The sequence below is a fragment of the Polyodon spathula genome, chromosome 16 (genome assembly GCF_017654505.1).
Source record: "Polyodon spathula isolate WHYD16114869_AA chromosome 16, ASM1765450v1, whole genome shotgun sequence".
Taxonomy (NCBI): domain Eukaryota; kingdom Metazoa; phylum Chordata; class Actinopteri; order Acipenseriformes; family Polyodontidae; genus Polyodon; species Polyodon spathula.
In genome coordinates, this window is record NC_054549.1 from 32,011,651 (window position 1) to 32,025,623 (window position 13,973).

A 13,973-nucleotide genomic window follows, 5' to 3' on the forward strand; every position below is an offset into this window, starting at 1 on the left:
ACTCAATCAATGCCATATTCAGTTTAAGGAACATATATTTACTTCTTACCACGCATGGAATTGTGGCGCATGTTTATATGATAAAGTTTGTATAGAAATAGCTGTTTGACTGACACCTCATGTCTCTTGTTGATAAAGTAAATATCCTAACTGTCAACATTTCAGTCTACAGCACAGCATATTCAATATTCCATTATATTTTGCAATATTTGTATGAAATCTCTTGTGATTCCAGCAGTTTACATTTTCATGCTCTGATAAAAATTATTTGTGCTGCAAGGGTCTCCAATAAAGGGGAACGCATTAAGAAAGCAGAACTAAATGGTTTTAACTGCTTTACAGATACACTGCTGTGGAGAACGTTGGTTTTTTTGGTGAGCCTAAAATGATTACATGTTGAATTTTAGATTATCTGTAATAATGTATTGAGCCTGAGGTGAACTGATTGTATTTAAATACTGTATACTTCAATGTCATACTTTGTGTGTTAAATACAAAGTCATCTGAAGATCTTCCACAAGACGAAACAGTCCCTTTGGTGGTTATTATAAAAAGAAATGTCTTGTAGGGTAAATGATCTTTGCCACTGGGGAGAACACAAGCGATACTGTCCGTTGATAAAATCTCTACTGTGGTAGTTGACTACAACTGGAGTTATGGCATCCCGGGCCGAAGGTAAGGTCGCCAACGAATGTCAAGGTCAGCTACCACACGGTAGAGCCTTTACCAAGAGGGCACTATCACTACTAGAAAACTATTTTCTCATTACTTTCTTTAATTTGTAATGATTTGTCAGGTACCATTCCATTTAGGAAAATAGACCTGAAATCACAAACATAATTAGAGAAAATAAAACAAATATCTTTTTAAACAAATATATTTTTATTTGTCAAAGTTGTTTATAGTTTACATATACAGTGCCAGATATCTGAATGTAGCAGTATTATTGAATTGTCTGTAATGTGTCTCTGTTTGCTGTTGTTGAAAGATGCTGAGCTGACAAGTTGTGATTGGACGATTTAGCAGTATTGATTGGTTGGATTTGGTGGATAATGAAATACATTTGGACCAATTGTGTCTTTGTTTAATATTTGCTGTTAACTGAGGTTTCATAAGGGCAAGTCAAAATGAAAAAAAGCTGTTACTTGCGCAGATTGATTTTAAAAACATCTAAAACCATCTTTTGAATACATAAGAACATAAGAACATAAGAAAGTTTACAAACGAGAGGAGGCCATTCGGCCCATCTTGCTCGTTTGGTTGTTAGTAGCTTATTGATCCCAAAATCTCATCAAGCAGCTTCTTGAAGGATCCCAGGGTGTCAGCTTCAACAACATTACTGGGGAGTTGATTCCAGACCCTCACAATTCTCTGTGTAAAAAAGTGTCTCCTATTTTCTGTTCTGAATGCCCCTTTTTCTAAACTCCATTTGTGACCCCTGGTCCTTGTTTCTTTTTTCAGGCTGAAAAAGTCCCTTGGGTCGACACTGTCAATACCTTTTAGAATTTTGAATGCTTGAATTAGGTCGCCACGTAGTCTTCTTTGTTCAAGACTGAACAGATTCAATTCTTTTAGCCTGTCTGCATATGACATGCCTTTTAAGCCCGGAATAATTCTGGTCGCTCTTCTTTGCACTCTTTCTAGAGCAGCAATATCTTTTTTATAGCGAGGTGACCAGAACTGCACACAATATTCAAGATGAGGTCTTACAAGTGCATTGTACAGTTTTAACATTACTTCCCTTGATTTAAATTCAACACTTTTCACAATGTATCCGAGCATCTTGTTAGCCTTTTTTATAGCTTCCCCACATTGCCTAGATGAAGACATTTCTGAGTCAACAAAAACTCCTAGGTCTTTTTCATAGATTCCTTCTCCAATTTCAATATCTCCCATATGATATTTATAATGTACATTTTTATTTCCTGCGTGCAGTACCTTACACTTTTCTCTATTAAATGTCTATTAAATAGTCTTATTGCAGTTTAAAAAAGGATGTATAATGCTTTTGTGATGCTGGTTTCTTCTTGCATACTGTTCAGACAAATGTCACATGGATTTTGTTCTGTTTGTAGTAAAACATTGTGTTTGTTTATTTGCATCTACCTCTCATAAGTGAATAAAAATAACTTGCACATGTGATTGAGGGAGGTTTTTAAAAGGGATTTAATATCTGTATTCAATATATAAACCAATGAAAACTGATACAAAAAAAAATGAAATTGGTCTATGCCCAATAAACACTGGATATTCACGTTAAATAAAAAAAAAAAACACCTTTCCCAGTGCTGTTGGGCAATGACTTATACCGCGCATTGATTCGTTGTGAATTCTTTAAACCAACCCCAACCACTGAGTGGCAGCAAACTCCTACGTTTCTATTGGAGGATTGTAACATGCTTGTGAGATTTAAAACAAGATTACAATTTGAAACGGAGCATTGTTCTTGCTCGCGAGACTTAAAGCTGTATTACAGTTCGATTGGGAGAGCGTACATGCTTGTGGACTTTAAACAGAATTGAAAACTGTGGTGAAATGTAAAAAAAAAATACCCATACCCACAAAAACCCCAGAAGAATATGCCCGTGACCATACGGATTTTGTGTGGAAGACAGTAAAGGAAAGATGGTACGCTTGAAGTGTGCAAGTAATGTCGAGTTACTATACATATATTGTGACAGAGTAAAACGGCCAATAATTTTGGGAAGTAACCGAAAAACAATAATTTCATACAGTATATAAAAAGCAAAAGCCCCAAAAATGACTAAAAAAAAGATAAAAAAAATAAACAGCAACTATACCTATGAACTTGGGACTCGTCCTATTAATTCTGTATCAGTAACCAAAGCACGGCAGTTGGAAAAACAACACAGAAAATGTCACTGGTTTAATCCCAGGTATCCGTTCCCTAGGCGACATGCACAAACAGGTATTCACAGCGTCCACACCAGAGCCCACAGTGATACAACAGCAGCTATCAGCATGGGTCACAGAGAGGGTAGAACTGACAACCAAGAAAGAAAGAAAGAAACAGGGAGCTATTAAGAAATGTCATACAAATGGAAACTTCACTTTTATTACTGTTGCTTATTATCATCAAATTGAAATGTCGCTGGAAGAATATCATGAGAGTCAATTACAACAAGCTCTGAGAATCTCTGCACACTAGTCGACTACGTCAAAGTCACAACCAAGTAAATTGTAGAAACCTAGCAGTCCTTAATAGGTTTTGATTTTGTTGTGGACAGCCACACTCCAGATTTACAGTCGTGGTCAAACATGTCAACTTTCTGACTAAATCCCATGCCATTTTCCAAGAAACTTTTATCACTCAGTCTTAACTGTCAACAGCATTGCTATCTTTCTGTCTTAAAATATCCTTTTTTAATACTTATTCCAGATAAACAACAGAGATGCCAAGTTATGTTTAAGGTGTGTCCTACTTATATACATTGTATCTCATTTCAATTTGCTTTTACCGCTGGATAAGTAGCTACCATGTACTGTAGGGTAACCAATAGATCTACTTTACCTTGGGCTTCTGATGAACCAACATGAAACATCTCTTGAAGGAAAAAGGTGTTACAACACTAATTCTTGGTTCCTAAACTAAGGAATAAAAAACACAAGCTATTAACATTTCCATATAATAACGGGTAGTGGAGGCAGTAAAGTTTTCTGATTAGCTGGGGTTCTACTTTCACGTCTCAATTTAAATGAATGAAACCAGTCATTAATCTTCATACTTGGCAGTTTCTAAAACACATTATCAATTCTTAATCACATCACTTATTAAATGTTGCATCCCTCCTTGCTTATTACGTGTTCTTTGAATGTAACGCTTTTAACTCGCTGTGTGAATTAGCTGTGCGAACTGTCAGACATTAAAATGTTAAATCGATAATATATATATATATATATATATATATATATATATATATATTGTGATTATTGAAATGCAATTAAATCAAATGGTGTTTCGTGTCATTTCATCAAGCACTCAAAATTGCTCACCACAAAGTCACCCTGGGATAAGACCAAGCTTATACACTGTAGACTAATTTAGTCTAGTCTAGTTCAGAGAGGTATTAAAGATGTAGGAAGATGAACCATGTACTCATTATTTTAAAGGTAGCTTTAACCTTACAGTCATTTACATTTAATGCAACAAAAACCCTTTTAAAAATCTTTTTAGGAGGAGGAGGGACATGGTCCACCTGACAGCATTTTATTTATTTATTTTTTGCTATTATTCCATTTTAAAAGAACATTAAACAGATGTGTATATTTTAACAGAGTTAATCCACTCACTGTATCATGCACTAAATAAATACACAGCTAGACACCATACATTTACTGTACATTATTTAACAAACATTTTATTAAAACTGGGATCAGCAACTGTCACAAACTATTTACTATTTTTCAAAGTTATCCAGTTAACAGCCAGCAACATACCTGATGAAATGGGCAACTTTCAAGGTTGTTCAAAGGAGTTGTATGGGTGAATAACTCAGAACAGTCACCAAAGCTTTATTCTACCCAATTCAATACACGATATACAGCACAAACTGAATAAGTTCCCAACCTTGTCTCACAGTGTTGGTCATTTCTTTGATATGTTTTTCTTCTGTTTTATAAAGTAATTTGCTCTCAAAAGATTACCCAAAACTGTTGTTTCGACAACTACAGTAAAGCAAATTATTCGTTCCAGCTTTTAAATGACCTTGGCTCACAAAGCCCTCACTACTGAATAATAAAGTACTGTAGGACTGTTGAAAGGTTTGCCCTTTTTCAACTAAGCTCTTATGCACCTGCTGCCTGACCTACAACCAGCGATATCTGAATTTAATTCATCACAAAATATTTCTTTATACAGAAAAACTAGAGGTCTACAATCTCTAGGAGTCCCCACTGTCTCAGCTCAGCAGATGTTCCAGGTTCTTTTAATAGCCATACAAGGGAGCCTGAGACACTGTTTAAGTGAAAGAAGATGTTTTTTTGATATAATGTAGTTAAATGCTTCTCTAATTCTAAGAATACAGCTTAAGTTACATTTACTTCGAATAACCTGTTTACACAAAACCTTAAATAACCCTTGCTTTAGCATAATACGACTAGTATGTTTGTACTTGTATTGGATAATCATATACTAAATGTGAAGCAGCAAAATGTAGTATATTATATTTGGTTTTAAATGTTTAAATACAATAAACTGTATATACAATATATTATTAGTAGCCAACAATTGTTTAGGACAGAATAAAGTCGGTCATGTCAAACAATAAATACATAGACACTGTATGTAACTTAAATATGTCTTATTTAATTTGCATATCTCGTCTAAATATAGCGAGCTGTTAAAAAAATCTAATCTTTCTTTTATGTGCTTGGATTTTTTGGTTTTGTTTGACTGTAACATCATATCCGCCGATAAAAACACATTAACAAAAGATGCCTCGGGTATGAATTCTGCTCAGCCCACTATTTTCTTGATGATGTTAGCTATTGTAGTAGCTGTCATTGAAAATCAAAAAGCATGCCCTAGTTTCCAAATTGAAACCTTCTTGGTTGCTCACAAAACCTTTGCACTCAGAAATGATTCACCTTGAAATTAATAAAGTGTTCATTTACAATATCTGTTGCCTGGTTGCCAGGTTAAAAGCCTTTCATTTCTCAACAATTCCAGCTTGTGTCTTTCTAGATTGTAGGGCTGTATAGTTGCTTGCGCCAAATGACCTAGAGTAAGGGACCTTGACATGCCTTTGGATAGGTAATGACAACAGGACTTTAGATGTGTTTTATGTGCCATTTTGATTGGAAAGATGTTCAAGGCATTTTACTGCACTATTGTTGCAATTACTTGCCATGTACCAATATCAAGAAATAAACAGACCAAAGCCATGATTCTCCAGACCAATGTTCATGGCTCAAGGGTACTAAAGTATTAAAGACAGCACCCCAGTCTCAGTAGTTTCCCTGTGCTTCCCATGTCCATCTCGTCATTTCCATTGGTATAACATGTCCAGCTTGCTGATACAATCAGTTGTAAAACACCCACCCAAGGTTTTTTGTTTGGAGGGGGGTTGTCACACCCTCACACCCCCAAGTTGAATTTTTCCATTATTATTAACGCTTTAGGTATGCTTACGAGACAAATCAATAAAGAATTATACAATATGCTATGAAATGTAATTTTTGAAAATGAAATTTAACAATTTTTACAAATAATGATCTATTCATATTGTTAATTTAATTTGCAATAAGATTAAGCAATTGGGTTTAATTGTCTCTAAAGCAGTCACTGAAATGTAGTGACATGTATGAGTCCACTTCCCCTGAAGGTAAAAGCAATAATCCTACACAAATAAAAGAAAGAAAGTACTCTCTCGCCAGAGGATTAATACAAAATCCATAATCCCTTTTAGTCTCTTTGTATCAGATTTAATGATGCTAAATGATATTGCTGCCCCTCCTTTATTGATCTACTCCTTTAACTTTTAGGGTCTGATAATACTGATAATATGATAATATTTACCAAAATATTTCAGTGAGCTCTGGTTGGAAACCCCAGATAAAGTGATTCTAAATCAATTTTCTTTCCTCTGTGCAATTCTTTCACTGACACATTCTAAATAGACTAAATGTATCTGGAAATACCACTCTGGAATGCCTTTGGGGTAACTGGCAGATTCTAAATAAACTAACATTGACATGCTTGTTCCCAGATGCTTAGTGAAAGCAGGGCTGTGTTCAGTTTGTTTTTCACTCCATTAAGTACTGGAGCATGTTCCGGTGCAGGGGAAAGACAAGGAACGGCTAGATTCAATACACTTTTAGCTTAAGCTTACATGGGTAGCAAAACAGACTGATTGACCATTGGCTGTTGTGTTTTAGGAATTTAAAGAGATGCTATGGCTATTTCATTTTTATTGGTGAACATGAAGATTTAGGGAGGAATTCCAAAAACCTGTTTGTTTCCAGTTTTGATCTGACCACACACAAGTAGTCCTTTTTTTTCTCTTATCCTCGGGAAATCCAAAGGAAGCTGTGACTGTGAGCTAAATACATTTTGACAAGTTCAGTGAAAGGGCTGCTTGAATTGTGCGGCTGGTCTAAATTATTTAATTCCAGGTGTCAAGTAAAGTACCTATGGTTGCATCTATCCAGTTTAAAGTGTATGTGGCAGGGCAGGGCCCTGCTTGCACATATTGTTTTGTGGTGTTTTGGTGGTGGTTGGCAGGGATGGGGTTAATTTCCTATCCCTGCCAAAATACATGTGAGAATGTGGCTGGAGCTAATTAAATAACTGATGATAACCAGCCACATGGTATAAACAGGGAAGAAAATTCTTTTCGTGGTTCCTGGTTCCTGGTTCCTGGTTCCTGGTTCCGCGTTCGGCCCAGCCTGAACAGTTTTGTTTTTGTTTAAACCTTTTGCTTTGGCCCTTGAGCCAGTTATTTGGTTCCTGTTTATTGTGTTCATGACTTGTTTTTGTTTAACCTTTTATTTTTGCTCAGTGTGCAGAAGTGTTCTGTTTTGTTAAACCTTACAGTTACACCATAATAAGAACTTTCCTATTCAAAGTAATTTCTGCTTTGAGACAAAATTATTTCAGACCTTAAGCACCAATGTTGATATTTACAACCATCTGTGTTCTTTTAAGATACGTGGAAATGCAAAGTACAGTAAATTAAGAGTGATTGATTTTGTCATATGATTTTGGCAATTGCTCTTTACACCAATCATTAAGTATTAAAATGTTTAGGTCAGCTTTCCTGTATAGCACTCATTCAACAGAGCAATTAGTATAAGCTAATGAAATAAAATTACATGTTTTACACAAGTTTGTGTTAATAACCAGTAATATACAAAGTCTCCTCATACAGTTATCTTGAATTACATCAATCTATATATTAATAATTGTACTGGATTGCAGCATATTGCAGAAAGTCTATAGAAGGCTATTATTATGATTACAGTTTGGAGAAGATTCATGAAAATGCACACACGTAGTTATCATGATCGCCATAGAGTGTGATGGACACAGACAGACACGTTCACAGCATAAAGGTCCACAGTTTGTATAAGGAACCAAAAAAGGGAATAGAATAGAACAAAAATGTTGATTGTAGAAAGAGGAAGATGTGAAATTAGTGTATGCACAGTTAGTACTTTTGTAGAGTGATAGATTCCAGCAGCTGAGATAATTAGGCTTGGTAATTCTATGTTCAGGATGATTGTCTCTCACTTTTCGGTTGCTTGGTACTTTTATGTTATCAGTCTATTGGGAGTTTCCCTTGGGCTGTTGGATTTAGACTTCATTTATGTAACTCTACTCTTATCAAGATGCTTAGTGACAGCTTGAGGAATAGAGCATGCTGGTCCTGACTCCCTGGCCATTACTGTTCACTCCCAAGCTATAAAATAGTAAAATACTGGGACAGCACAATGTATATGGCAATATATTGAATCTTTAAACTAGCCAGTCTACAGACATTAACTATGAGGCTATTTACATTGACACACTATAAAATAATTATGAGTATTGGGCAGTTTAAGGCTTCTTTTACATGATGAAAAGCATCACAGTAAGTGACAGTATTTAATTTAACATGCAATATTAAAAAGACATGCATCATGTTTTTTTTTTTTTTGTTATTTTTTGCTATACATATGGGTGCAATTTACATTGTTTGGAGGTTGCTTGAACTGTTGTTGTTTACAGGAAATTTAACATTATGATATATTGAAGTGTAATCGTATTTTCATTGTATATACAGTAATTGTATTTACACTGACATCTGAATACACTATTCTTAATAGTAAATGAATATGTTTATATTCACTGACAGCACAAGCCTTATATAATACACCTGACTATGCTATAACTCAGGAAGGAATTTTCTAGTGAAGAACTGCATGAACATACAGTTACTATTAACATCGTTTCATAAACTAAAGAATAACTTCATAGTATTTAGTGGGTGTCCATTGCATTAAAAAACATGTTGGAAAGGTAAGGCATACACAAACACATTTAATTTTACTTTATCTGGGCTAAATTTAAACACTGGCTTTTAATGGTGCCTTGTTGATCCCTTTAGATAAACGGGCTTAATTGTCTTTAATATATTCTATGCATGTGAGTGTTCCCCAGGGTCCATATTGTGGCTCTGTCTTGTTCTTTAGTCTTACATAATCCATCAGTAGGAAAAGTAGGTAGGATTGTATAACAATATGAAATTGTTTAGGAATCACTTATCCAGTAGTACTGGTCCCATATCACAGAAGTAGTTATATGCTCAAAAGGGCATGAATCCGAGCTCCACTGGCAATGCCAAAGCTTGACACTCCTTTCACAATCCTTTCTTAAACATATATTTTCTAATTTTGCAAATATCTAACTTGACTGAGATGCCACATTCTACTTCACAACTTTGTATGATGAACAATGCATGGCTATGCATGTTACCTGAATGCCAATTAAACTGCTGTTTCAAAACATGACAGGGATAAAAATGTAACTTGTATTTAACATAGTACACATTGCTGGTATCAGTGGAATAATAAAAAATGATAATAACAATAAAAAAAAATAACATTGAGAAAGCCTTATTCTAAACTTGTTTAAACGTGTATGGTATATGGTATACATGTGGGTCAGCAGTTTTATGTGGGGAAATAACTCCTCTGTGATAACAATTACCAATAGATGTTGTTAGTATACAAAGTGTGAACTGAAAGCTGAATGTTTATATATACTGTAGCTAGTATATGCATTGTTACAATATCTTTATCTATACTATTCATGGGACTGAGAAGGTATCAGGTTAAGGTTAGCTTTCTGCAATAAGGAATTTACTGTTCTTGTGCTGTTTTTTTGTTTTGGGTTACATAATAACAGGAAATCTACATTTATATGAAATTGTAGTTTATTCAAGGTGCGGATGACAGAACAGAAATCAGCATGCTTGTTATATGTTGGCTTAGCTATCAATGGCATGTACTGTAATGTGCATGATACAGTATATATATATATATATATATATATATATATATATATATATATATATATATATATATATATATCTTTTTCTTTGGAAATGATCTTGCCCTTACTTTAAACTGACATGCAAATAAATATACATAAACTCCCCCATATCCCCACAAATTATTCCTGTCCAGTATGGTGCATCTTAATCTGTCTTTCTCTTGGGATTTGTAAGGACAGTTTTACTTTCTGATGAGTTACACTAAACACAAATTACACAACTGACTTAGGCCTACTGTATCTAACTGAGAATGGTATCTAACTAAGCCCTGCTGATTGTTGATGCTGGTTGGTTGAGATTTGAAGTAAAAGAGCAGTTGCATATTAATAAAACAATTTTCTAAGCCTTCCAATAAGTTCATAAAATATTGAGTCACCCGCAGATGCTAAACATAGTTGAATGTGGCTAACGTGTACATTTTATCAAAAGGTCCACAAATGGATAACCGAGAGAGATGATTAAAAGATCTACAATACACATGGAAACCCTATTGTCCAATTCTGAACAGCCTTACCAGAATTCAGTATTATACTTTGAGTGAATGAGTGGGTAATTCCCATCAATCCAGCTGAATGGGATGCATGGTGTTTTTATTTTATGCTTGCAATTTGAGCACTCTGTTGTGAATATAAATATTTTACAGTTTGGAATGAAGAAGTTAATTATACTGTGGTATGGTATTATACTGTTCCTTTTAATAATGAATGGAATACAGGCATATCTGTATTTATGGAAATGGGGCACTTTATGAAAAGGTGTTGCTGCCAGTGAGTAGTGATGGAAATGGCAGTATGAGAACGCAGTAGATTTATACCATTGTGTTTCGGCTAGTCATGGCCACTCACCCTCACACCTGCAATGTAATCTACAAGGTGTTTCTTAATATCTGGGTTTTTGTTTTGAACTGAAACCTTCATGAAGGCACTGTGAATGCCATTGTATTGCCAATAAGAAAGCCTGTTTTTGCTTGATACTTATTTTTCCAGGCACTGTGACATCACAATGAAAACAGTTTTCCAACCATAAGCTCTGGTAGAGATTCCCGTTCACACAACACAAAGTTTATATACTCTGTTGGAACTTTTGTGTTTTAGTTAGTAGCGGCGGGTAACTTCAGAATTTGGTACTGTGCAAATTTTAAATCCAACCTAATTATTGGGAAGTATATTCAGTGTGTACTAAATTCTGGTGGGCCGGGCCTGTCATACGACTGAAAAGAGACTAGGCATGCCTAGTGCAGCAATGCACAAAGATCTGAAGTGTACGAGAAATTGACGTGACACCTGTATCTTAGGACATTGGATAGTAAATGTTGTAAATTTTGTTTTATTTTATACCATTAGAATAACATTTACCACCTACTTAAATCCCAAAGAACACAAAACACAATGTACTGGTTTATACTAGGCTTGTCCTTACTCTCTGTGTACCCTGATGTGCCCCAGAAAGAACATTGTAAAATAAAGACTATTAATTAAAGCAAATAATAAAATCCATACTACTACTACGACTACTACTAATAATAACAATAATAATTGTTGATATGTAGACTCTTATTCCTTAATCTGGCAAATGTTATAATGGTGATAGCTACACACACACATGAAAATATATATATATATATGTCTATATGTATGTGTATGTGTGTGTGTGTGTATATATATATATATATATATATATATATATATATATATATATATATATATATATAGCCTAATAGAGCACTTCTCAATGTAGTCTTATTATATTTACATTATATTTAGCAACTGTTTGGCTGTCACTCTCAAAACAATGTTATCAGTAATAATGAATGAAAGAAATGTAAATGTATATCCTGCAAATACCCCTTTATTTTGGTAAGGCTGAATACATAAAGGAGATGCTTGTAAGCAATGGCTACTTTGTTTAAAACATTTAGTTTTCCTGCCAGATTCTCATCTTGGTTTATTCCACATAAATCAGCCAACAAACAAGCATATAAACAAATAACATAGTTGCTGATAAAGTCAGACACTGTAAAAAAGTAAAATAAGGATTTAATGTAATCTTTGAGCGGGACCCAGGTCCTACACAGTCTAATTTACATTACAAGAAATTGTCTAGTTTGTTTCTATTTTACAGTATGTGCGATTCATCACAACTGCATTTCATGTCTTTAGATACTACATCAGGGCAAATAAACCCCTCTAGTTTTCAGAGATTTCACTTGTCAACAAAAATGGGCTAGAGTTATATCCAGCTGCTGAGTTAAAGCATCTCTGAGTAAAAATGATGACTGGAAAGTATCCATTGTAAGAGGAAGAAATCCCACATGCCATCTTCAACATGGATGGAGGCTGACGATTTAACAGGTAAAACTACGGTTCAGAAAGACACACACTGCACACATTCACTACGGCTCATGTCATCATGTCCTTCTTGTTATGCTATTTTTACAGTTTTTGAACATGTATGTACAGACTAAATTATAATAAGAAGTACTATGAAATACACAGACCAAAAGACCAGGCCATCCAATAACTAGAAATGTTGACATCTCTTCTGAGGTCACTGGTAATCTCCTCTGCTTTCTTGTTGTGTCTTTAGAAGTGTTTAATGTTTTTTTTAAGCAGAAGATTCATTTAATAATGATAATGCACAGTATAGTCCTTTATTGCGCAAAGCCAGCATGCTGATGTTGCATGGTAGAGGGGGTGGTTTTATAAATGTATGTAATTGCACAGTAGATTTCCAATAGCGCAGACTTCTGTTTATCTTGTGGTGTTCACACTTCCAATTCCTTTTTTGAAATGTTGTAATATAATGTCTTTAAGTTATCACACCGCTAGTCTTTCAAAAAAAGTCTTCCTAATAATTACTGTACATCCTTGGTATTCTTCCTATAGGCTGACGAACGAAAGGTTCCAATCCAGAAAAAAAAGTAGCACAAGTTCTTTGATGCCATGTCATGGAATGAAGTTGCCAGTTTGGGACCCAGTGTCCAAAATCGAGCTGTCTTTTAAAAGCCTTGGCACCATTTGTCTTTCAAACAGTTTCATTTAAAGGGTCTTTAACTGTAATTTTTAGAAGACTATGTGCAAAAAAGAATTCCATTTGTCCTGGTAATAGATAGATGGTTTTGTCCTTCTTTTCATTGTCTCTGTCCAGATATTTTTTATTAAACTATGTGTTAGGTCCTTGGATTAATCTGAAACACAAAGAACAGAAAATATTTTAGAAAACATTTTTTCAAACTAATCTTTCTATTCCCAGTTACCAGAAAACTGACAAAATGTAACTTGTCTTATAAATTACTTTCCTATTTAGTCAAATCAGCATTGTACCTAGGCTTCAGTGACAAAGGGAATACGATGAAACATTAGGAATTTCATAAATGATCAGGCCATTATATTTCTACATCACTTTTCTGCAATCATAATATGCATTATCACTTGGGTACACGAAGAACAAGAAAATGTTTCAGAGCAGAATGACGTGACTAGTGAGCAAATGTAAGTAGGCATTGCTTGTGACAAGTAAATGATTTGAATCGTGCAAACCAGCTTTACTGAAGTCATACTTTTCTTAAAAAAATGAAAAAAGTACATGGGGGATTTAAGAAGATTAAGTAGAGCAGAAACCATGGTCTAAGGAAACAATATATTTTATAGGAAGTGGATTCAGTTTATATATAGATTAAGCACGTATGTATTACGTTGCCTAGAAATGTATCTCTGACTGCTTTGTTTTCATGGCTATAATGTACTAATGTTAATACTGTTAATACTGTTTGACTTCTAAATAACAGTAATAATATGTATAATAATAATGTATTTGTCTGCTCCCATTATTAACTTTGTAGGATGTGTAAACCAGTCTAAATGTAATTGACATTTTGTTGTACCTACAAATACATATACTTGTTTTTCTTTTTTTTTT